At 39.8% G+C, this 22973-nt stretch overlaps 1 protein-coding gene across 5 annotated transcripts in view; it reads left to right on the top strand.

Annotated features, from left to right (window-relative positions):
* Positions 1 to 22973, top strand: part of Gpr19 (G protein-coupled receptor 19) — a 45124-nt gene that overhangs the window by 8707 nt on the left and 13444 nt on the right. For 3 of the 5 annotated variants that reach the window (XM_005378970.2, XM_005378969.2, XM_005378968.1), the window contains one exon: positions 7622 to 7778. The gene's annotated coding sequence lies outside the window, so the exon portion shown is untranslated. Of the gene's footprint in view, positions 1 to 1517; positions 1847 to 7599; positions 7779 to 22973 lie in introns of those variants that run through there. The other 2 variants (XM_013511278.1, XM_013511277.1) reach the window with 2 other exon arrangements.

Here is a 22973-nt window from a genome sequence, read left to right as displayed (position 1 = left end):
AGATCCCTCAACCTGCTAGCACAGATCCTTCATCCTGCTAACACAGACTTCATAGATTCCACCACTGACCTTTGGGCCATCACAGCACAGATCTGTGAAACAGGCCTGGACTCGTGGGAGGCAGTGTTATGAGCTCTAGGTTTTCAGCTGGACTCATGCAAGACATTATCGTGGGATCCAGGCTCTCAGCTGGTCAAGATTCTTTGGTCTTTAGTGTGTGGACAGTGTCCTGCACTCTCTTGTATATGATTCTTTGGGTGACTATTATAAATAATCTTATAAAACATGTGTCCTGTATTGTATTGGTCACCTTGCAAATGTCTCGCAAACCATGATAGGCCCTTTGTTGAGCATACATGTTCCCAGGGAACAGGAAAGGCTTGGGCTAGTTGACTGCTCTGTTTCTTTCAGACTGTGCTGTTGTAGATGTACCATAGGCTCAAATAGCCATAGGAAATACAGAGAATGAAGTCTGAGGGACTTGGGCAATGGTCCCAAAGTGGGAGCCAGGGCGGTTGAGCATTCCTTGTAAAGTGAAGGTGATTTTTCTTTTTTAAACAAAATCTTCCTAAATTGCCCAGGCTAGGCTGAAATTTGTAATGCTCTCTCCTGAGCAGCCTGGATTGTAGGGTGTGTGCCTGTACACTTTGCTGACATTGACTTTTTGTTGATTCCAAGTTAGTTCTTGTACAGAAAAATCTATATTCTTCATTTGGCTCATTATTTCCTCATGATATCTTTTAACTTATAACTCTGCCCCATTTTTAATTGTTCACTTGTTTTGTTTTATTTTCTATGAGGCTATGTAGTTCAGGCTGGCCTTGAATTCATAGTGGCCCTCCTCCTTCAGCTGAGATTATAGATATGTACCACCATACTCGCTCTTTTTTTTTTAACTAGACATTATGCTTAAAGGTTTGATTAGATTTAGGTTAAACACTTTTAGAAGATATTTCATCAGGGACATTGAATAGGTCATACTACTTCATCTTAGGCACATAAGTTCAGGTTGTAACATTGTTAATGATACTAAGTTTGGTGACAGGGCTGGGGATTTAGCTCAGTGGCACAGCGCCCGCCTGGCAAGCACAAGGTTGCGAGTTCAATTCCTGGTACTAAAAGGGGAAAAAAAAAAAACTAGAAAGTGAATTTTGGGGTTGGGATTTAGCTCAGTGGCACAGCGCATGCCTGGCAAGCGCAAGGCCGTGAGTTTGATTTCTGGTACCGGAAAAAAAGAAAAAAATTCGGTGACTTGGTTAAGATGGCTGCCACTCTCCCAATCTCTCCATTGAAGATGAATACATTTCCTTCTGTTCTTGTAAGTAATCTATAAGCAACCTGCTTACCAAAAACTTTTTAAATTGGCCGTAATGTTTATACATATTTATGGGGTACAAGGTAATAATTTGATACATGTACATAATAGGTAGTGATCAAAGCAGGAAACGTAGCATTTGTATCTTCTTAAATATCTATTATTTCTTTGTTAGAAGCTTTTGACCAGTTACTTTTTATCTGATGACAAAGTACCCTCTCGGATACCCATTGTGATCTTTGCCTGAATTGGATATTTCATTGGTGGCTGCAAAAAACGGTATCCTAACTATAACACTCTACATTTATTATTTGGCATTCCTCATAAAAAAGTTGTTTTAAAAATTTTTTTTCAGTAAATCTCTCAGTGGACAGTTGGATAATGGTTTGCTTTCAACTTTGTCTAAAGCAATTGGAAAACTCCTGACTTTTAAAAGGATTTGTTACCCAAGTTTTGGAGCTATTCACTTCCTCAGTACCATTCCCAGTATCTCCAGTGATTCCTTTGTGGAGTCCCCAGGAGGTTTTGAAGGTCAGAGAAGGCACCATTGTGGGATTTGACTGTGGGTGAGAGGTTTGACGTCCTGTGGCAAAGTGGAAGAACTGGGCAGGAACCAAGGGCCAGTATGGCTTCTTTACTGCACCAGCTCTCGGGAAGAGCATTGTCAGAAAGCTCACGTGTGGACATTGAGGTTCTAGCACTTCGTTTCTGTGAAACTGTCTGCATGCTCTGGGGCCCCTTGAAAATTTTTTGCATGCAGTATTTGCAGCTTTACAGTATCAGATATTCTGAGCAAAATCTAGATTTGGTTGATGACATGTGAAGGGCAGAAATAAAGGAATTTAAAGAATGGCTTTTGAAGCAATAGCCAAGATTCATTCATTCTTTCTTTCTTTCTTCCTTTTTCTTTTCTTTTCTTTTTTGAGACAGAGTTTTGTTCTGAAGTCCAGGCTGGCCTCAAACTCACAGTGATCCTCCTGCTTCAGCCTCCCAATTGCTGGTATTATAGGCATGCACCACCACACCTGGCAGTAGCCTAGATTTCAAACCTGTTTTGCTTCCATCTTGAATTTCAGAGGCCAAATATTAGTTTTCTATTTTTCTTTCTCGTTCCTTTTGTAACTTGCAAACAATGCAACATTATCCAAAGGGCAAATGGATTCCCCAGCAGAGGAGAAAAAAATCATATTATTCTTTTTAAAAATATCACCTCTGTTACATATGTGTTGTAGGGTTTTATGGGTTTGGATGGAAGACAACTGTCTCTTTATCTTCTAATGGTCAAGAATAAATTTGGTGATCACAAATTTAACAGAGTTAGTATATTATATATCATGTTTTATAACTACCCTTAATAGTATTTTAGATTATGACTTCTTATAAATTATTTTTATTATTATTTTATCATTAAGCCATGAAGTATGCATGCAGTCATCCTAAAAGGGTTGAGTAATTTGAACTTTGTTTTGATCTCAAACAAATAAAGATATTTGAGATTTTTTTCTGTCAAAGGCTCATAATAGTGAATCACATGACATTAATCTGAACATCTATTTTAGTCTAGCTCATGATTCATGATACAGAATAGTGGAGTATACTGGGGCTCCTTTGGAGTCGGATTAACTGTTTCCAAACCCTGACACCCACACTAACAGGCTGTACAGCTATTCAAGCTCCCTGAACCTCAGCTTCCTCATCTCTAAAACAAATGTTAATATTACCTGTCTCACTAAGGTTTTTTTTTTTTTTTGTGACAGGGTCTTGCTGTGTAGTTCAGGTTGGCCTTGAGCTCACTTTGTAGCCCAGGCTGGTGTCAAACTTGCAACGATCCTCCTGCCTTAGCCTCCCAAATGCTGGAATTACAGGTGTGAGCCACCAACCTGGCTAAGTTTTTTAAATTCATTTTTTATTGGTACACTCATTAACTAATCAATTTATTTTTTATTAATTTAGTTTTAGTTTTTAAAACAGGGTCTCACTATGTAGCTCAGGCTGGCCTCAAACTCTCAGCGATCCTCCTGCCTCAGCCTCCCAAATGCTGGGATACAGGTGTTCACCCACACACCCAGCTTATTGGTACATTTTGTTTTATTTACGTATATATTCATTTATTTAGTTTTTGGTACTGGGAGTCAAACTCAAGGTCTACTGCTTGCCAGGCAGGCACTGTGCTGCTGAGCTATATCCTTGGCCCAGTACATTTTAGATATAAATAATGATCACACTCATCATAGGGAATTTGTACCTGTATGTGATATAGCATGCTTCTTTTTTCCCGTTCCCCTCATTTACAAAAGCTTTGTTCCCATTTTTTCTCTTCTGTCCTCTTTTTTTTCCTTGTCTGTTCTTTCCTTTTTCCCACTCCTCTCTCTTGTTCTCCTTATTTGAACATTTTCTATTTCACAATGTCTATTATACATTTTGGTCCTTATTTACACTTTCAGTTTCTCACACCAGAGAAAAAATGTGGTGTATTTACACGTGTGTCTGATTTATTTCACGTAAGAGTATGTTCTCAAGGTGTATCTATTTACTTAGAAATGTGTCAAGTTTATCCTTTTTTTTTTAGTACTGGGAATTGAACTCAGGAGCCTGTGCTTGCCAGGCAGGTGCTATGCCACTGAGCTATCTCCCTGGCCCGAGGTTATCCTTCACTGGCGATACTCCACAGCAGTACTCCCTTATGTAAAAACACCTATATCTTCTTTATCCATTTACTGGTTGATGGACATTTGGGCTGCTTCCAAGATTTAGCTATTACAAACACGGGGTTGCATATTTCACTGTGGTATGATGCTTTTAATTCTTTCAGGAAGATACCAAGAAGGGGAATAGCTGGGTCAAATGGAAACTGTAGTCCTAGTTTTTTTTGAGGAGTCTCCACACTGATTTCCACAATGGTCACACCAGTCTGCACTTCCACCAGCAGTGGAACAGGGTTCCTTTTCCCCCACAGCCCCTCCAGTATTTGTTGTTGGTTGATTTCTTGGTGATAGCCATTCTTTCTGGAGTGAGATAGAATCTCAGCATTGTTTTAATTTGCATCTTTAGAGTAACCAATGATGTTGGTTGAGCTGCCCGTCCCATGCAGTGGATCAGGCCTCAAGGACAAAGTGCTGCTTGCCGCCTCTTTCTGCACTGGGGTCTCTCTCTTTGCTCTCCCCATGGCCTTCAGTTCTGGCTTCAGATCCTTCCTAGGTCCTGCGGACCCACTTCTCTCCTTCTTCTCTTCCTCTCATTACTGTATTCCAGCATCTGGACACCAGATCTCGGAGAAGCTGTTTCTCTGCTGTTCACCACTCCACCCACCATTGTGGTTGTTACTTTTTTCATTGCTGAGACAAAATAGCCAACACCCAAAGAAGGAAAGGTTTATTTGGCTTCCAGTTCAAAGAAGTTTCAGTCCATAATTAGCTGGCTCCAAGGCAGGGTGGCACAACAAGAGAGACAAGACTCTTTCTGTCCATTATTGTATGCAGAGTTCCTGCCCTAGGTTACCACTCACACCCTTAATCCTAGCCCATACTATGCCACACCAATCAGTTGACTGATTTACTAATCACACACTCTTAATCCCAGTATCACACACTGTAGATTCAGCCACCTCTGAAAAAGCCCTATGACCACATGAGGCTTTGGGGGGATATCTAGAGACAAACCATAACAGCCATCCTTCCTGGAAGTCATGTCTCACAAAGTTGATAGAAGAATTAAGTGAATACCTAACATATGTTATATGTTACTTTATTTGTTATTGTCTTTATTGACTAAAAGAGGAAGGAGATGGTATTTGAGTTATTGCTGACTCTAAGAGGAGAACTGTATTATTTTTCAATGGAGAGATTGGGAGGATAGTGTCTTAGTCCCTTTTTTGTTTCTGTGGCACAATACCTGATACCCACAACTTAGGGAGAGGTTTACTGTGGCTTACACTTGAGACGTTTCAGTCCTTTAAGGTCAGTGATGTGGTAGAGGGGCCTAGGAAAGGGCCCAGAAGAACACTGCTCACTCCTGGCAGCTGGGAAGGAGAAAGAAGAGAGGAGCCAGAAATGGAGATACACCCTAGCAGGTCACTTGCCCAATTGTGCACCTCTTCCCCCGAGACCTCACCTCCTAACATCACATTTAGCTGTAAACTCATCAGTGGACTCATCCACCCATGACTGTAACACCCCCGCGGCCCAGTCACCAACAGCCGCACCTCTGTGCACATAAGGCTTTGAGGAGCATCCTGATATAAACCGTAACAGGGGAGTCACTCAGAGAATTTCTCCAATCACATGTCCAGCTTTCCTTATTAGTGAATTTCTAGAAAGCGCTAAGTGTTCTAACTGAATTGTTGAATATCTCTGAGACTAGAATTAACCTGATTCTCCTAAAATAAAAGTAGGAAATATATCTTTTTTTTTTTTTTTTTTTGTTTCCAGTACTGGGAATTGAACTCATGACCTTGCCCTTGCCAGGCAGGCACTGTGCCACTGAGCTAAATCCCCAGCCCCAGAAAATACATCTTAAGCTGTGGATGTCGAGCCAGGAAAAAGCCTCTATTTTTAAAAATTATACACCAGCTTCCCTAAGCCACCTCTCATAAAATTTGCATTTCTTCATTTTCATTGCAAGTCAGCATTTCTCCTCCAAAAAATTAATATTCAGAGTTGCTGTAGAATATTCTCAGCTAGAGGATATTTGGATTGATCAGTTAGAAACAGTTAATTAAATATCAGCATTATGAAACAAGGGTTTAGCTGCTTTAAATTTCTGACTTGGAATAGTATGAATGCTGTCCAATTATTAAATTTATACTTATAATAATTTGACAACTCACATTTAAAAATATTTCTCATTTCTCCCATAAAATCATAGAACATTTGCAAAATGCTCCTCGTGTCAACAGTCAGGTGAGGTTCTATTGTGTCTCTCAATTAAGGTTGTTAGGACTAAGATGAATGACTTCCCAAAAGTCAGAAGTGCCAACCTGAGTACAGATACCTTCCTTTATTCTTTTCAGCATTCTGTGATCATTCTACAAAGATGGCATTTTCACTGAGTTGAAACTAAAGGGATTTTTAAGGAAAGCAGCAGTGGAGGATGAGGGGAGTTACCATCTCAGGGTCTACACTAATTCCTAGAATCCTTTCAATATTTAGGGTCAGCAACAGTCCAGTAGGGAAGGGGCCCACTAGTTAAATTTGGTTCTGAAAATGCTAATTGAAAACCCTCCTCAGCAATTCAGTCCTTTTCCCTCTTTAGTGAGCAGGGTCCCATGGTGACTGGTTTTGAAAGAAATCATCCCCTTCAGCAGTTACCTAGCACCATGGCAACCAGGACGTCAGCAAAGCAGGATAGACCCACATAAAACAGCTCCAACCAGGCTTCCATCTTCCCTCTGATTCAATTCTGCCTGAGGCCTAGGGATGGGGCTAACGACATCTAGGCTCTACACCCAAGAATTCCTATTTGTTGCTATGGTTTTCTCCATAAGCATAGATGTATGAGTGTATAGTGAGCTATGCTATGAAAATCCCCCCCGAAAACATGGAGTGAATTTAAAGGGTGGAAATGGTGGGGTGGAGACAGAAATATAGGTGTGGGATGGTGTTTTGAGTTTAATAAAATATAAAAATTACTCGTACTTATTAGCTAAGTTTATAAGTAGGTTGGCAGTAGGAGAAATAAAAACTCAACGTATATGGTGTGACTTATACTTAGGCACAAGAACCCAGGGAAATAGTTTTAAAATATTCTTATTTACCTGAAAGTGAAAAGCAAATGGCTTTTAATTTAAAAAGCGCTGAAGCGCGTATAATGCTGTCCGTGGTGCTGAAAACTCGATCGGCAGGGGAGGTGTTAAGGGGCTCCAGGGAGAGGTTAAGGAACACCTTGCCATGTCAGGGTACGATTCATGAGAAAGAAAAAAAATAAGCGTTAGGAGAAAACATCATTTCCCTCCCACTCCAAGCAACTGTGAATCCTTAGGCTAAAAACATGAGATTAAAAAAAAAAGAAAAAGGAAAAGTAGAAAAGGCTGGAGATTTGGATGGTTGAATCTTCCCCTTTTCATATGGAGATTTTTGGTCAGAGCCAATCAGGTCAGAGATTTGTGTTTCTTTGGTCCTGAAAGGAAAAGTGGGGGAAGGGAGAAAGAAGATGGCCACATTCTCCCCTTGAGCCACATGATCCATCTCCCATGTGACACATTCCAGAGCCTTGGAGAGGATAAGGGAGGGGCACCCAGAGAGTGGGGCTGGGGGCGGGAAGATGGTTTAACAGTCAGCCCTGCGCAGCGTCATCTTGTCTCCCTACCAGGAAGCAGGCTGGGAGCCAAGGGGAAGACAGAGGACAGATATGAATGTGTTCCCAAGATTTCCTGGTGGTTTATGGCATTCTCCAAAGTCCTATGCAAGGACCGTTCTTGACCAAGAAGACCCAAGGAGACCATCTCTGAAATCAAGTCCGGATGAAGGTATGTGATAGAAATTGCTTGCAGACACGACTGAAATTTGGCTCAGAGGACATAATTCATCTCTCTCTCTCTCTTTCTCTGTGTCTCTCTGTCTCTCTCTGTGTCTCTCTGTCTCTGTCTTTCTCTGTCTCTGTTTCTCTCTTTCTGTCTCTCTCTGTGTCTCTGTCTCCAGGCAATTTGGAGATTTTTGTCCTGGCTTAGATGCTCGTTAGGGGCTTTAGATTTGTTACAAGTCCAGGAAAGATGCCTACCTAGTTCTGTAAAATGAATAATTCCTTAGAGTATGTGCCTGTTGAGAAAAAATTGGATGGAAATGGTGTATAGTAATTGATAATAAAACAAAGCACTCATTGACGAAAATAATTTTTTTCCTTTGAATCTTGGGAAGAGAAAGAATTTTACTGGAAAAAAAAAAAAAAACTAGATTTCACTGTCACTACAATAAAATCCTGTCTCATCTTTTTAGGTGCTTATTCTCTGCCCATGTTCCCAGAGGTTATTGGCAGTGGCTTAGGGAGCCTGAGTGGGCAGTCATGCTTTTTCTTTGTGCTGTTCTATCATCTTCCTTCTGATGTTCCTGATACCAGGAACACTCAGATTGCTCCCAGTTCTGATGTAGGCCGGTAGCTTGCCACAGAATTCTGTATCTTACAGAATTGCTACCAAAAGGCTCTGAGGAAGTTCTCAAAGCAATCTACCAAAGTTACAGGGTAAAATAATCTGCTGTGAACTCAAATCTTGGTATCTTTGGTTATTTCTATCCATGGCAAAGAGCCAGCAAATTTAAATTTTATTTCATTTATGTAATAAATACTTATAAAGTTCTTGCTATGTGCAAGGCACCATTGTGAGCACAGATAATCAGCCATTAATCATTATAGCACACATGTTAGAGATGAAGAAACTGAGGCACAGAGAAGTTAGGGAATTTGCCCAAAGCCACACAGCTAGCAAAAAAAACCAGAATTTGAACCTAAGAATTCTGACCCCAAAGCACATACTCGTAACCACTGAGCTAGGCTGCTTTGTATTATCGCAAATGATTTTAACAGTGTATTTGGCTGGTAATTCTGTTCAGCTGATGCTACTAGAAGACTGAATCAGCTTGGCTGGCTAAAATAGATCTCCAGTGAAATCTATGTTTAATCATGAATTATCCCAGTAGTCACATTGTGTACCCCCAAATAACCCAGTAAGTAATTGCCTATTTTCTTTCCCTTGTGCTGTATAGATATTTGGTAGTAAAACAGTAGGTTACTAGGGTGACCAAATGATGTCTAAAGGAAAAAAAATCTGGAATTACATCACGGTTGAATTTTAAAAATTGAGCCTAGAAACACTCTTCCATCCTCAGAATTTAATAACAAGCCCTAAGCATATTGTCGTTGAAAGCACTTACCTGATTCTTAAAATAAAATAATAAAGTTAAAACTTCTAAATTTATGCATATAAACTGTGATATCAAACTGGCCAGATTTATTGCTTTAAAATAATATTACTATACTTTAAAATAAGAGGATAGGTCTCTCTGCAAATTATTTCAGGTTTTTTTTTTTTTTTTTTGTGTGTGTGTGGGGGGGTTTTTTTTTGGTGCCGGAAATTGAACTCGGGACCTTGTGCTTGCCAGGCAGGCACTTGTGCTGCTGAGCTATATCCCCAGACCTATTTTAGGTTTTTAAGGGTAAAAGAAGTTCATTAGTAATTTTTTTAATGGAAATTTCCAAGATATAAGATTTTCTTCCTTTGATCCATATAGCTTTCCTTCTGGCCCTGGATAATAAAAAATGACTGATCTCATTGCTGTAAGCTGTGGGAGAACAAGTTGCTAGGTCTAAGATACACAGAGGAAGAAAAAGGATAAGAATCTCACATTTGCAAACTTCTTTATTAAATGAGACTGGCTTCAGTGTTTCTTTGTACTGTACCTTGAAGAGTAATTGTGTCCCCTACAAAATTGAACTTTGGTCTTTTAAAATAAGACTTTGCTGAAACACACACTTTCCTGGGACAAGTAACAATTTCCACCGTTATGATCATCTGAAGTGTGGCCCGTTGTGTGGTTCGCTCTCATTATACATTTGTGAATGAAGAATGGGAAGACTAAGGACTCAGGCAGCTTCTGCTAGAGGCCTTTTGGGGAAGGACAGTAAAGAGGCACATATACAGTAAGAACTTGACAAGAGTCAAAATTATGCTTGAGGTTTACATATTTTATGCCGGTCCTGGAATACTAGAAAATTAGAGTTTAGTAAGTTCCATAACTTTGTTTCATGGAAATCACTGATCTTCCTGTGCCTGACCTTTTTTTTACCCCAGCATTACTAGACATTGGACCCAGGGCCTTGAAAATGCTAGGCAAGTGCTATAATGTTGAGCTATATCCCCACCCCTTTTTCAGAATTTTATTTTGAGACCAGGTCTCCCTAAATTGCCCAGGCTGATCTCAAACTTGGGTTCCTTTTACTTTAGCCTTTTGTAGCTGGGATCTCAGCTGGGTGCCATGCACCTGGCCTCCCTGAAAGTTTTATTCACACTTAGAATAAAGTTCTCTTGATATTTTTAGTTATATTTGGATGGAGACATTCCCATCAGTCTCATTTTCCTCTTGTTTTACCTGGCAACATTTCCCAACATTAAAACAGTTCACCTTGGGCTGAGAGTGAATGTCATGAAAGGTCCTGCCCCATACAGTCCTCTCTGAATCCTCTCTCTAGAATCCGGTCCCTAGAATTTAGCCCAGGGAACTCACAGGAGAGCTATAAGACTTCTCCTTAAGGCTCCCAGCATCTTGAATGGCATTCCCAAATGGTGGCAGTTTAGGACCTCAATGGAAGATATTGTCTTAGGGCATTTAAAAAAACTTGCTTACAATTTGAATTTAAATTAGCAAGCTGACTAGGATTAAAATAGTCACACTCCTGATAATATACACAGAATAGCCTTCATTCTTTTTTTTTTTCTATTCAGTTAAGGGCAGGAACATGGGGGTTGTGGTAAGGTGTTACCATTCCTCCTCCTTACCTTCAGTGCTACCTGCTGGGTTTACTGCACAAAGGAAACACGCCCTGCTGAAAGCACAGAGCAGCTGGGCAAGTGTGGTGCAAGCCTACTGAAGGCACGCAGGGGTTCTTGGATTAGTGCGCACAGGAGGCCTAGCTGGCCTTCCTCCTCATCACTCTTGATTCTAAAAGGCGGCAACCCACTCAACCAGCTGAACAGAGAGAGAATGGCAAGGCTTTTCCTTGAGAGGCCTTTGACTTAGAGGCTAGCAGTGAAAAAGGAGATGAGAAGGAGGACCTTAAGTCTGGGTGAAGGATGTGGTAAAGTGATGACTGGCTCCTGCTTTTCACAGTCAGTCAGTTGGCAGCTGGTACACCCTGCAGATGGGGCAGGTTCCGCCAGTAGAATGGTCAAATCCTTTCCAAGGGTGTGTCTGTAGGGAAGGGAAGAAGTGGACAAGGACCAGAGCATGGGGACAGTTTCTTCTCTGAGCTGTGGCAAAAAATGGAATGAAGTGAGAGTTGTCTTCTCCAGGAGGAAAGTTTAAAAAGCAAAAGGGGGGGTTACCATCATATATCCTGATTTGTAGAGTCATTTTCTTTTGCCTAAACCCTTAAAGCAGTTATCTTCTGGCGCTGTTCCTTCAAAAAAATTCTCCCACACACACTTGATGTCTGTCATGTTTAACCCTCTTAGCAGCTGTCCCTAACGTGGATTATTAGGCTGATTTCTGATAAGGAACCCAAAGGTCAGCAATTAACTAACCTGCCCAAAGTCATACCCAGCTAGAATTTCAAACTATTTTTTTCTGATTCTGTGCTTCATCTACTGTATCACAAGTAAAGTTCTTTCCTTTCCATTCTTTAATAGAATACATGTTTTTAATATTAGATTAATACAAATATATATATTTTCCATTTTTTGAAAATGTAGAACAGTATAAAAAGTATAATGAGCAAAAAAATCTATCATCGTCTTGCTGCTAGAAACAACCACCATTAGAATTGTATATTACTTCTCAGCCTTTTACATTACATATAATAACAGAAGCAGACATTTGGTGAATTCTTGCTTTGTTATGGACTGTTTTGTTTTGTTTTGTTTTGTTTTGTTTTTGGTAGTACTAGGCATTGAACTCAGGGCCTTTGCACTAAGCTACATCTCCAGCCATTTTTAAATTTTTTATTTCAAGACAGTGTCTACACTAAGTTGCTAAATTGCCTAGCCTGGCTTGAACCTGCAGGCTTCCTGCCTCAGCCAGCCAGACCACTGAGATTTCAAATATTATTCTTAACTCCTTTCTTGTGTAATTTATTTGTACAACAAAGCAGTGAGGTAATAACAGTACTATAATTGTATTGATGGAGATACTCAGTAAGCACAAAGATGTTAGGCAACTTACCAGAGGCTACACAGATTAAATAAGTAATCTGAAACCTAGACAGAGTGGTTTGAGAGCAGCTTCTGAACCTCAGGACTGTTGGCATTTTGGGTTGGGTAATTCTGTGTTATGGGGACCATCTTGCTCATTATAAAATATGTTTTTGTTTTGAGACAGGGCCTCACTATGTAGTCCAGACTGGCCTTGAACTCGATTATGTAGCCCTAGCTGGCCTCAAACTTGTGATGATTCACCTGCCCCAGCCTCCCGAGTGCTGGGCTTATAGGCAGGTACCACCACGCTCAGCTAAAATATTTAGCAGCATCCCTGGCCTTTACCTACCAGATGTCAGTAATATTCTCCTTCCTACCAGAAATATCTCCAGTCATTGCCAGATGTCTCCTGGAAAGTGAAATTATTTCCATTTGAGAGCTACTGGTCTGGAGCCCGTGATCTCAGCCACTATATTTCACAGACTCTTATTTGAAGTATACATAATGTTATTTGCTTTTACATCTAAAGAGAGAATAAGTCTTCAAATTTAGGTGCAGGCTCTGAAACTTTGTTGGAATGTTGGTGGCTTTGTAGATCATAGGTAGGAGATGAGCTTCCTCTAGGATAATGCTTGTAGTACACTCAGCGACAGAAAACTAGTTTATAATATCCTAGTTTCCCGGAGGGAGAATAGCTGGGTTCCCCTCATAGTATTTTTCCCTCACCTCTGTGCTAAGCACCTCACTTAGCCTTCGGGGTTTAAATTTCAGGGGTACACTTGTGTTACAGCAGGCCAGTACTCATGAACTGAAGTTTCCCACATAGAAGATGTCTATTGCAAGTAATTGCTTGCTAGTTCCTGAATCACAAAGCCTGCTAACAGTTTGTTTTCAGAAATTAATTAAAATAAATTTAAGGGTCTCTACATAATAATTTTTAATATGATTCTTTAGGTGGAAGAGTATAAGGTTAATTTCTTTCCTTTTTTTTTTTTTTGTGACATGCTTTCTCTGTATAGTTCAGGGTGGCCTGGAACCCACTTTGTGGCCCAGGCTTGCCTTGAACTCATGGTGATCTTCCTGCCTCAGCCTCCTGAGTGCTGGGATTACAGGTGTTCACCACCATGTTTGGCTTAAAAGGTTAGATTTATAGGTCAGACTTTTAGAGTTGCATATAATTCTGAATATCATCTATGGGGCTGTATCACTTTTGTGTGTGTGTGTGTGTGGTACTGGGGACTGAACTCAGGGTCTTCAGACTGAGCTACATCACCAGCCCTATTTTTATTCTTTATTATGGTACACTTAAGTCACTCAATTACCCAGGCTGGGTTTAAACTTGCGATTCTCCTACTTAGCCTCCCAGAATGCTGGGATTATAGGTGTGGGCTCAGTTTATTGCTCTTGTGAACACATTTTCTGAAGAAGAATGTTTGGAAATTGCTGGGGTGGGTGATTTGGGTCAACTATTGCTGATATATAGATGACTGAAATAAGAAACATTGAGAAATGATAGCAGTAACATATTTATTTTCATTGCCTAAAAGTGGATGGCACTAAAATACGTATTGTCTATGTGAAAAATATGTAAATACGTGTTCAACTGTATTGTCCATGACATTTGATTGCATATAGTGGTATCATTTGCCCATGAAAAATACACAAAATCAAACCTAGCCAGGCACAGTGCTGTATACTTGTAATCCCAGCTACTCTAGAGGCTGAGTCAGGAGGATTGGAAGTTCAAGGCTCGTGTGGGCAATTAACAAGGCCCTCTCTCAAGATTAATAAAAGGGTCTGGGTTCAGTCCTTAGTACTGGGGAAAAAAAATTAATTTCTGTTTTCTGAACTTCAAAGTAGCTTTCTGGAAAACTGATTGAGATCAGTGGTGCATGTAAAGATTTACCCAGAGTTTTGATTTTAGTATAATATGGGCAGGTATATGCTCCTGAAAACCAGTTTTTAGTAGCTCTTTGTCCACTTGTATTTTACCAAATCCTTTACCTTCCTTTCAGAAATAGCCTCCCATATCCTCAGTTTCTGCATCTTTGGATTCACTCAACTGTGGGTTAAAAACACTCCCGACTGCCCTACCCTGGGTTGGAGCTCTTGCTCAGTGGTAGAGTGCCGGCCTGCCTGCTATACACTAGGCCTTATGTTAGGCACTAGAGAAAAAATTCAGAAATTTAGAAACAAAAATCTAGAAAAAATTTTGTTCCTGTCATTTTTCCCCGAACAGTTTAGCAACTAGTTACATAGCATTTCCATTGTACTATATTAGCCATATAAGTACCTATGACCATCATATAATCATCTAGAGATGATTTTAAGTATTCAGGAATATGTTCGTAGGTTTTGTGCAAATGTTAACACCATTTTTTATATAAGGAACATGAGCATCCACAGATTTTGATATCTGTAGGGTAGCTGTCCCCCCTCCAGATACTACAGGAGAGCTGTGAACCACATCTACCAACAGCTTTTGCTTTGAGTGTAATTAACAAATATCGTTTTTGCCTCCCCACCTCTTTCATATTTAAGTCACAGTAGTAGAAATGTTGGTGCTGAAATCAAACTTGGAAATGAAACTGAACATTTACCTCCAAAACAATCAGTTGCCTCTACTTTAACTGAATGAGCACATTGCAGGTATTTTTAAAAGGTTGTAATGATTTAAATTGAGGTTAGTGAGGTACAAATTCTTTGTTCAGATCGTTTCCTTCAGAATTTGAAAGACCCCATACTGGGAAGAAAAATATGAAATATTAGTAGAGGACAGTTGAGAGGTCTAGAAAGTATTTCTTTCTCTGAGATTTGGTATTAGATGGAATAGAAGCAAACACAGGTGTTGGGTCCTTTTTGACTAGACCGTGTCTTCCAGGAATTTTTAATAACAGATTATTGACATATCCAGGGTAATTGTTCAGGAAGGCTGGTCTACACCCTGTGTAAAATTCATCTTTCCTTTTGGAACCCACTGTACTGATCTTGCATGTTAGAAATTCCCAGGGCTGGGCCCCAGCAGCCCTAAACAGCTTCCCTTTCTTCAAATCAAAGTGGTTTCTCGGGATGAGTTTTCCATTAGATCAAAGTAGTAGGTTACAAATTAGATGACTGTATGTTATACATCTGAGGTAACAGTGTCTACATGTCATTTTTGGTTTGTAGAACAAAAATGACCTTGGAAATCATCTAGGATAACTCAATTCGTAGTATAGACATATTAGTGGAGATTTGGATAAAGAGATCCATTGACTTAATGTCTTTATGCTAATGTAACAATAGGAACAATTTCTTTTGACTTGTTCAGTGCTTATAGTCAGAGTTAGAACCCAGGTTCCTAGGCCCCACTGCAATGTGTAAGATGAAGTAGGAAGCATGATATTCTTTGAGGATTTCGGGGTTTCTAGTATCATTCCAAATGCTGGTTGGGTAATTGAAAGCAGCGGAATGGCCCATATGGACTTTAGTTCTCGCATTCAATTATATAAGGAATGCTACAGTGAATTAGTTTCCATTGCTGCTGTAACAAATTAACACAAATATAGTGGATCAGAATATTGCTCCATTACTGTTCCACAGTTATCCCTGTCAGAAGTCTGGATGGGCTTGGCTAACTTCTTTGCTTAGAAACTGAATGATGAAATCAAGATGTTGTTGGGACTATAATTCTTTTTTTTCAATTAATGAAGTTTATTGGTACATTTTAGGTATACATAATGGTGACATTCATCATAGGGAATTTGTACCCATACATGATATATCTTGATTTTTTTCCCCCATCTCCCTATCCCCCCTTCATTCCCTCTTCTCCCTATTTACAGAAGCTGTTTCCATTTTTTCCTTCTTCTTTTCTTTCTTTTCCCTTCCTTCCTTTCCCCCTCCTCCCCTCCCCTTAGTTCCCCTTCCCATTTGAATATTTTCTTCCCATTTCACAATATCTGTCATACATTTTGGTCCTTATTTATACTTTTAGTTTCTTACAACAGAGAAACTATGTGGTATTTACACAGTGTGTCCAGTTTATTTCACTTAAGAGTATGTTCTCAAGGTACATTCATTTACCTAGAAATATGTCGTTTATCCTTCTTTATGGCTGAGTAGTATGCAGTTATTACAAAAGAACCACATCTTCTTTATCCATTTATCAGTTGATGGACATTTGGGCTGTTTCCAAGATTTAGCTCTTATTAACTATGCCACTATAAACACGGCTGTGCATATTTCTCTGTGGTATGATTCTTTTGATTCTTTCGGGAAGATGCCATGAAGGGTAATAGCTGAGTCCATTGGAACTTGTAATCCTAGTTTTTTGGGGAATTTCTGCACTGATTTCCACAATGGTTGCGCCTGTCTGCACTCCCACCAACAGTGCACAGTGGAGAAGGGTTCCTTCTTCTGCACAGCCCTACCAGCATTTGTGAGACTATGAATCTTTTCAGATGCTCTGGGGCTATTTCCCCTTCTACATCCAGTCAGGTTGTTGGCAGAATCTAATGACTTGTGATTTAAAACTAGCCCCCAGCCCCCACCGCCAGCCTTAAACTTGCAGTTTTTCTGCCTCAGCGTCAGCCTTCCAACATGCTAAGACTGCATACGCGCACCAGTCTGGCTGTCCCCGTTTTCTTGATGGTTGTCCATTGGGAACCACTTGGAACCCCTGGAGACCTTTCCCTGGCCTTACATGTGAGCCCCTACATCTCCGAGGCAGCAGTGCGGTGTCAGTTACTTCTCTTGCTTGGACTCTTTCTGACTTCTCCTCCTGCATCTCTCTGTACTAGCCAGAGAAAATTCTCTGTATTTCACCCTTTAATGCCTCGTGTTCCATTTTTGGAATGCCCATAAAAACAGAACGTAATAAAATTTTTTCTCTTCAAATTTTTCTTCTTGATTTTTTTAGGTAACATATGAATTTCATGGAAAAATTTTAAAAATTGGAATCTTCTGCATAAATGGATTAAGGGTTCATGTGACCAGATTGGCTTTATTTGCATAATTCCAGATACTCTCCCTATTAAGGTCTGCAACTTTAATTATATATGCAGAGTACCTTTTAGTATGTTACAGCAAATTTGCAGATTCCAGGGGTTGGGGTATGGATATCTTTGAAGGACCATTCTTTTTCTTTTTTTTCTTTTCTTTTTTAAAGAAAAAGAAACAAACAAAAAACCCTGAAGTTCCAAAACAATATGATAGGAAGGTAACAATGGTTAATACATTGCATATTATTATCTTTAAATTAGTTACTCAGAGTACAAGATATCAGCATTTATTTGTCCAACAAATATTAGCACAAACGTATCTTTTCATTGAACTGAGAGAAATTAGAAATATATATATATATTTTTTTCCTTTTGCTCTTCCCTTCCTTTTTTCCCACTCCCCTAAACCAGTTTCTCTTTCCTTTTGAAGTTTCTTCCCATTTTACAATATCTGTTGTACATTTTGGATCACATTTACTCTTTCAGCTTCTCACACTAGGGAGATAATATGATGTTTACACATTTGTGTCTGGTTTATTTCACTTATGAGTATGGTCTCAAGTTGCATCCATTTACCTTTAAAAGTCTGTAGTTGAAGGACCATTCTTTATTACACATTATTTCCTTTAAATAACAGCAAGGCTCCATCCTACCAAGCTAACGGGAAGGTCGACAACAAACATTACTGGGACTCCTTTCTTTTTCCCAGGTCCTGCTGTCCTTACGCAGGACCAAATGGTTGTGAAGTCATTGTGGATGACTGAGCTAGTGGCTAGGCTGCTCCAACTGCCTTTGGAACAGATGGACTCTTCAAAGCTAGGGAACTCCCTGCCTTGGATCAGCCCCCTGAGGTGTACTCCTTCATTATCTTCTGCACTCATCTGGAGTAAGGAAGTGAAGTAGGGCCCCAGGCCTCCCCTTTTCTAACAGTTTTATTAAGGATTTACATCCCTTGAATTCACTCATTTTGAGTGTACAGTTCTGTGGTTTTTGCTAAATGTACAGAGTTGTGTAACCACCACTGTAATCCAATTTCAGAACATTTCCATTATCCCCAAAAGATCCCTTGTGTCCATTCATGCCTGCTTTTTGCCTGACTCCCAGCCCCCATGTTCCTTGTTCAAAAGCCATCAATTCCTCTTCCTCCCCTCTAGAAAAACTCTCTCAGAGAACTTGGCTTCCAGAAAACAAGGGCCAAGGAAGCAGATTTGCCTCAAAGCCACTGATACAGCTTCCCTGTAAAGCAAGACAGCACTCAGAGTCTGGGTTTATTCTCAGAATGGGATTGGGTGGGAGCAGAGCAGCAGGAGCACAGTTCCTGTCGATATGTAAGTGATCTATCCAGGCCCTGCAGGGTAGAGACCTCAGAGTTCACCTAGCAGGTAACCAGTGACTCCACTGAGCAGCGATCATAGAGGAGAGAATCAGACTTTTTCTCTTCCCCTGAGGTATTCTCTTCTTTTACTTGAATGACCTAAGGGGAAAAAAGTCTGGCAAGAGTTGGGAGAGTAGCGGGACAGACTGTGCCACAAGGGTGAGAGGGGATTCTCAGAGGCATTTTGCATTTTGAGGCCCCACCTATCTCTCTGTCTCTCCCTCCTCTTGGGTGATATTTGAGTTCTTTGGCCTGTAAAGGATTCTGAATTACCTCAAGGACAGTAGACTATCGGAAGAACAGTCCTAAGGCTGGCCTGAGATACTATTCAGGATCTAGAAGGTGGCTAAGAGTCCAAGGTAGCTTGGTAGCTAGATTCTCTCATCATCTATCAGGAGCTGAGTCCTAGAAAATCTACCACAAATGTGCCCATTCCTCTTCATCTGCTTCTCTTATTCCATTATTTCCCTGACCACCCAGCCAAAGGGAGGGTTCTCCTCCCATGTGCTCTCCTTTCTGCTCTTTTCTTTTGTATCACTTACTACAACTTAGCTATCTCTTCTTATCTATTGCTGTTCTTTCCCCCTTCTACAACTAATTAGATCATGATCTTCCTGAGGGGTAGGAACACAGTTCTGTTTGCCATTGTATATCCAGTTTGGAACACAGCACATTCTGGCACATAGTATGATCTTAACACGTATGTGTGAAATGATGAATGAGCTGATGAAAGTGGGCACAGCCTCTGAATAGTCATTTCTCCAAATTTATTTATACGACTGCTAACTGATGTACTTATTTGGATATATTTAGTAAGAGCTTAACTTATCCAAAATAGAGCATTATTTTTTCAGTTTTAGGAATTGAACCCAGGGCCTCCTGCATGCTTCACAAGCGGGCCACCACTGAGCTACTTCCGCAGCCCTTTCTATTTTGAGGCAGGGCCTTGCTAAGTTGCCTAGTCTGGCCTTGAACTTGGGATCTTCCTGCTTTTAGCCTCCCAAGTAGTTGGAATGACAAGTCTGTACCAGCACCACCTGGCTCAAAGTAGAATTATTGATTTTGCTACTAGTTGTCTGTAAAAGTTCTTTCTTTCTGTCTGTCTGTCTTCCTTTTTTTCATTCGTTGTTTTGCTTTCTGACATAGAGTCACACTATGTTGCCCAGGCTAGCTTCAGATTCTTACACTTATGCAATCTTTCTGCATCAACTTCCTGAGTAGCTGGGGCCACACGCATGTGCCACTGCCCCCAACTACACATCCTCCTTTTTCTTGGCTTCCTTTTTCTTGACACCTTTACCACCATTCATTATTTGTAGTCTTTTTGATAATAGCCATTCTTACTGGAGTAAAATGATACCTCATTGTGGTTTTGATTTGCATTTCCCTGGTGATTAGTGATTTTGAACATTTTTTTCATATTCCTAGTGATCATTTTTGAGAAATGTTTATTTAGGTCTGTTGCCTTTTTGTTTTATTTTTCCTTATTCTTCCTTCTCTCCCTTCCCCTCCCCTTCTCTTCCTTCTTCCTTCAGATTGATGCCCAGATGGAAGAGCACTCTACCCATAATCCCAGTATTCTGGGAGGCTGAGGCAGGAGGATTGCAAGTAAGAGCTCACCCTGGGCAACTTGGCAAGACCTTGTCTCAAGATTTTAAAAAGAGTGGGGCTTGGGGATCTGTTCAGTGTGAATGACCGGGGTTTAATCTCGAGCATCTAAGTGGGTATTGTACTACGGAGTTACATTCCCCAATCCCTCTTTAAAATTTTGAGACAGGGTCTTGCTATGTTGCCCAGGTTAGCCTCAAACTTGCAGTCCTCCCTCATCCTGCCAGGTATCAAGGATTACAGGCATGTACCACTGGGCCTAGCTTAGTTTCTTTCTTCTGTATGTAGTCAATTTTCCCACCACCATTTATTAAAAAGACTGTCTTTCCTTCATTTGTAGTTTTAGAAAATTTGTCAAAAATTAGTGGGCTTACTTCCAGGTTCTCTACTCTGTTCTGGTGATCTGTGTATCCGTTTCTATGCCAATACATGACATCTTGATTTCTATAACTTTGTAATATATTTTAAAGCCTCTGTGTGTGTGTGTGAGTGTATCTGTACGGTCTGATACAAATTTTAGGGTTTTGTTGTTGTTGTTGTTCTGTGAAGAATACCATTGCTATTTTGATAGGGATTACATTGGATCTGGAGATTATTTGGTGCAGTATGGACATTTTAACCATACTGATTCTTCTAACCAGTGAAAAGAAGATGTATTTCCATTTTTTGGTCTCCTCTTCAACTGCTTGCATCACTTTTCTATAGTTATTATTATAGAGCTCTTTCAACTCTTTGATTAAATGTCTTCCTTTGGATTTTATTCACTTATTTTTAGCAGCTATTTTAAGTGGAATTGCCTCTTCCCCCTCTTTTTTATTGGTCATGCAGATGAATGGGTTTTCATTTTGTTAAATTTATACATGCATATGACATACTTTGATCATTTCCACCACTTATCACTACCCTCTCCCTTAGTTTCACTTCTTTTTTTTCCAGTGTGTGAAATATATTTTGCTCATATCCACCCCCCCAACTACCTGCTCTTATACTGTCCTGGCCCCCTCGTCCTTATTCCCTTTCTCTTGTCTAATAAAAGTCTGTCATCTTTTTTAGATTTCACATAGTAGAGAGAACTACTTTTTTTTGGTACCAGGAATCAAACTCAGGACTTCACACTTGCTGGGCAGGCACTGTGCTGCTGAGGTATATCCCCAGCCTGAGAACACTTGATATATGTCTGAGTTTGGTGTATTTTGTTCAATAGATAGTCTCCAGATCCATCCATGACTAATGACTAAATGGCTGAATAATACCCCATTGTGTATATTACCACATTTTCTTTATCCATTCATCTTTGTTTTTGAGACAAGGTCTTGCTGTGTAGTTTAGACTGGGCTTGAACTCACTATGTAGCCCAGGCTGGCCTCAAATTCAGGGCAACCTTCCTGCCTCAGCCTCCTGAATGCTGGTATTACAGGTGTGTGCTGCCACGCTTGGCTAGCTATTCATTTATTGGTGGCCACCTAGGCTGGTTCCATATCTTGGTTTTATGTAAATTGTGCTGTAATAACATAGATATGTAGGTATCCTTATAGTATGCTGATTTTAATTGCTTTACGTTCTTAGCAAAGAATGGTATTCCTGGATCAAATGGTAGTTCTGTTTTTAGTTTTTTGAGGAACCTCCATACTGATTTCCATAGTGGCTGTACTCATTTACATTCCCACAGCAGTGCAGAAAGATTTTTCCCACCTCATACTCACCAACTGTTGTTGCTTTTTTGTATTGTTAATTATAGTCATTTTGATGGGGGTGAGATAGAATCTCAGTGTAGTTTTGATGTGCATTTCCTTAATGATAATGATTTGAAGATGTTTTTCATATACTTATTGGCCATTTATACTTCTTTTGAGAAGTATCTGTTCAATTTCTTTGCTCATGTATTGATTGGGCTATTTGATTTTTTGATGTTAAATTTTTTGAGCTCTTTATACATGATAGATATTAATCCTCTGTGAGAGGAGTAGTTAGCAAAGATTTTCTCCATTCTGTATGTTGTCTCTTCACTCTGTTGTTTCCCTTGCTGTGCAGAAACTTTTTAACATGATATAGTCCCATTTGTTGATTTTTGCTATTATTTTCTGTGCTATTGGAGTTCTTCTCTTCAGGTCTTTGCCTTTACCTGTGGCCTCAAGTTGTCCTTTATGTTTTCCTTTAGAAGTTTCAAAGTTTCAGGTCTAATACCTAGGTCTTTGATCCATTTTGAATTGATTTTTTGTCTAGGGTGAGAGATACGAATCTAGTTTCAGTATTCTACGAGTAAGTATCTAGACTTCCTAGCACGATTTGTTACAGAGGCTGTCTTTTTCTCCAGTGTATATTTTCAGCTCCTTTGTCCAGAATCAGATGGTTGTAGTTACATGGGTTTGTTTATGTTCTTTTCCAGTGATCTCTGTGTCTGTTTTTGTGCCAGTGGCATGCTATTTTTGTTACTATGGCTTTGTAGCGTAATTTGAAATCGGGTGTTGTGCTGCCTCCAGTTTCGCTCTTTTTGCTTAGCATTACTTTGGTTAGTTTGAATCTTTTGTGTTTCTTTGTGAATTTGAGGACTGTTTTCTCTAGTTCTGGGAGGAATGTCACGGTTTTTAAATCCTCACATTGGTATTTTGATAGAGGTTGCATTGGATTTATAGACCACAATAGTAATTCTGTTGCTCCATGACATGAAAGATCTTTCCATTTCCTGGTATTTTCTTTAATTTTTCTCCTTAGTGTTCTAAAATTTTCATTACAGAGGTCTCTTACCTTCTCAGTTAGACTGACCCCTAGGGTGTTTGTTTTTTGTTTATTTGTTTGTTTGAAACAGTTGTTAATGAAATTGTTCTCCTGATTTATTATCAGCTAGTCCATTATTGG

The sequence above is a fragment of the Chinchilla lanigera genome, unplaced genomic scaffold, assembly GCF_000276665.1.
Source record: "Chinchilla lanigera isolate Chin_1 unplaced genomic scaffold, ChiLan1.0 scaffold00012, whole genome shotgun sequence".
Lineage (NCBI taxonomy): Eukaryota > Metazoa > Chordata > Mammalia > Rodentia > Chinchillidae > Chinchilla > Chinchilla lanigera.
The sequence above is the reverse complement of the archived record's forward strand: the minus strand, read 5'-3'. Positions and strand labels throughout refer to the sequence as shown.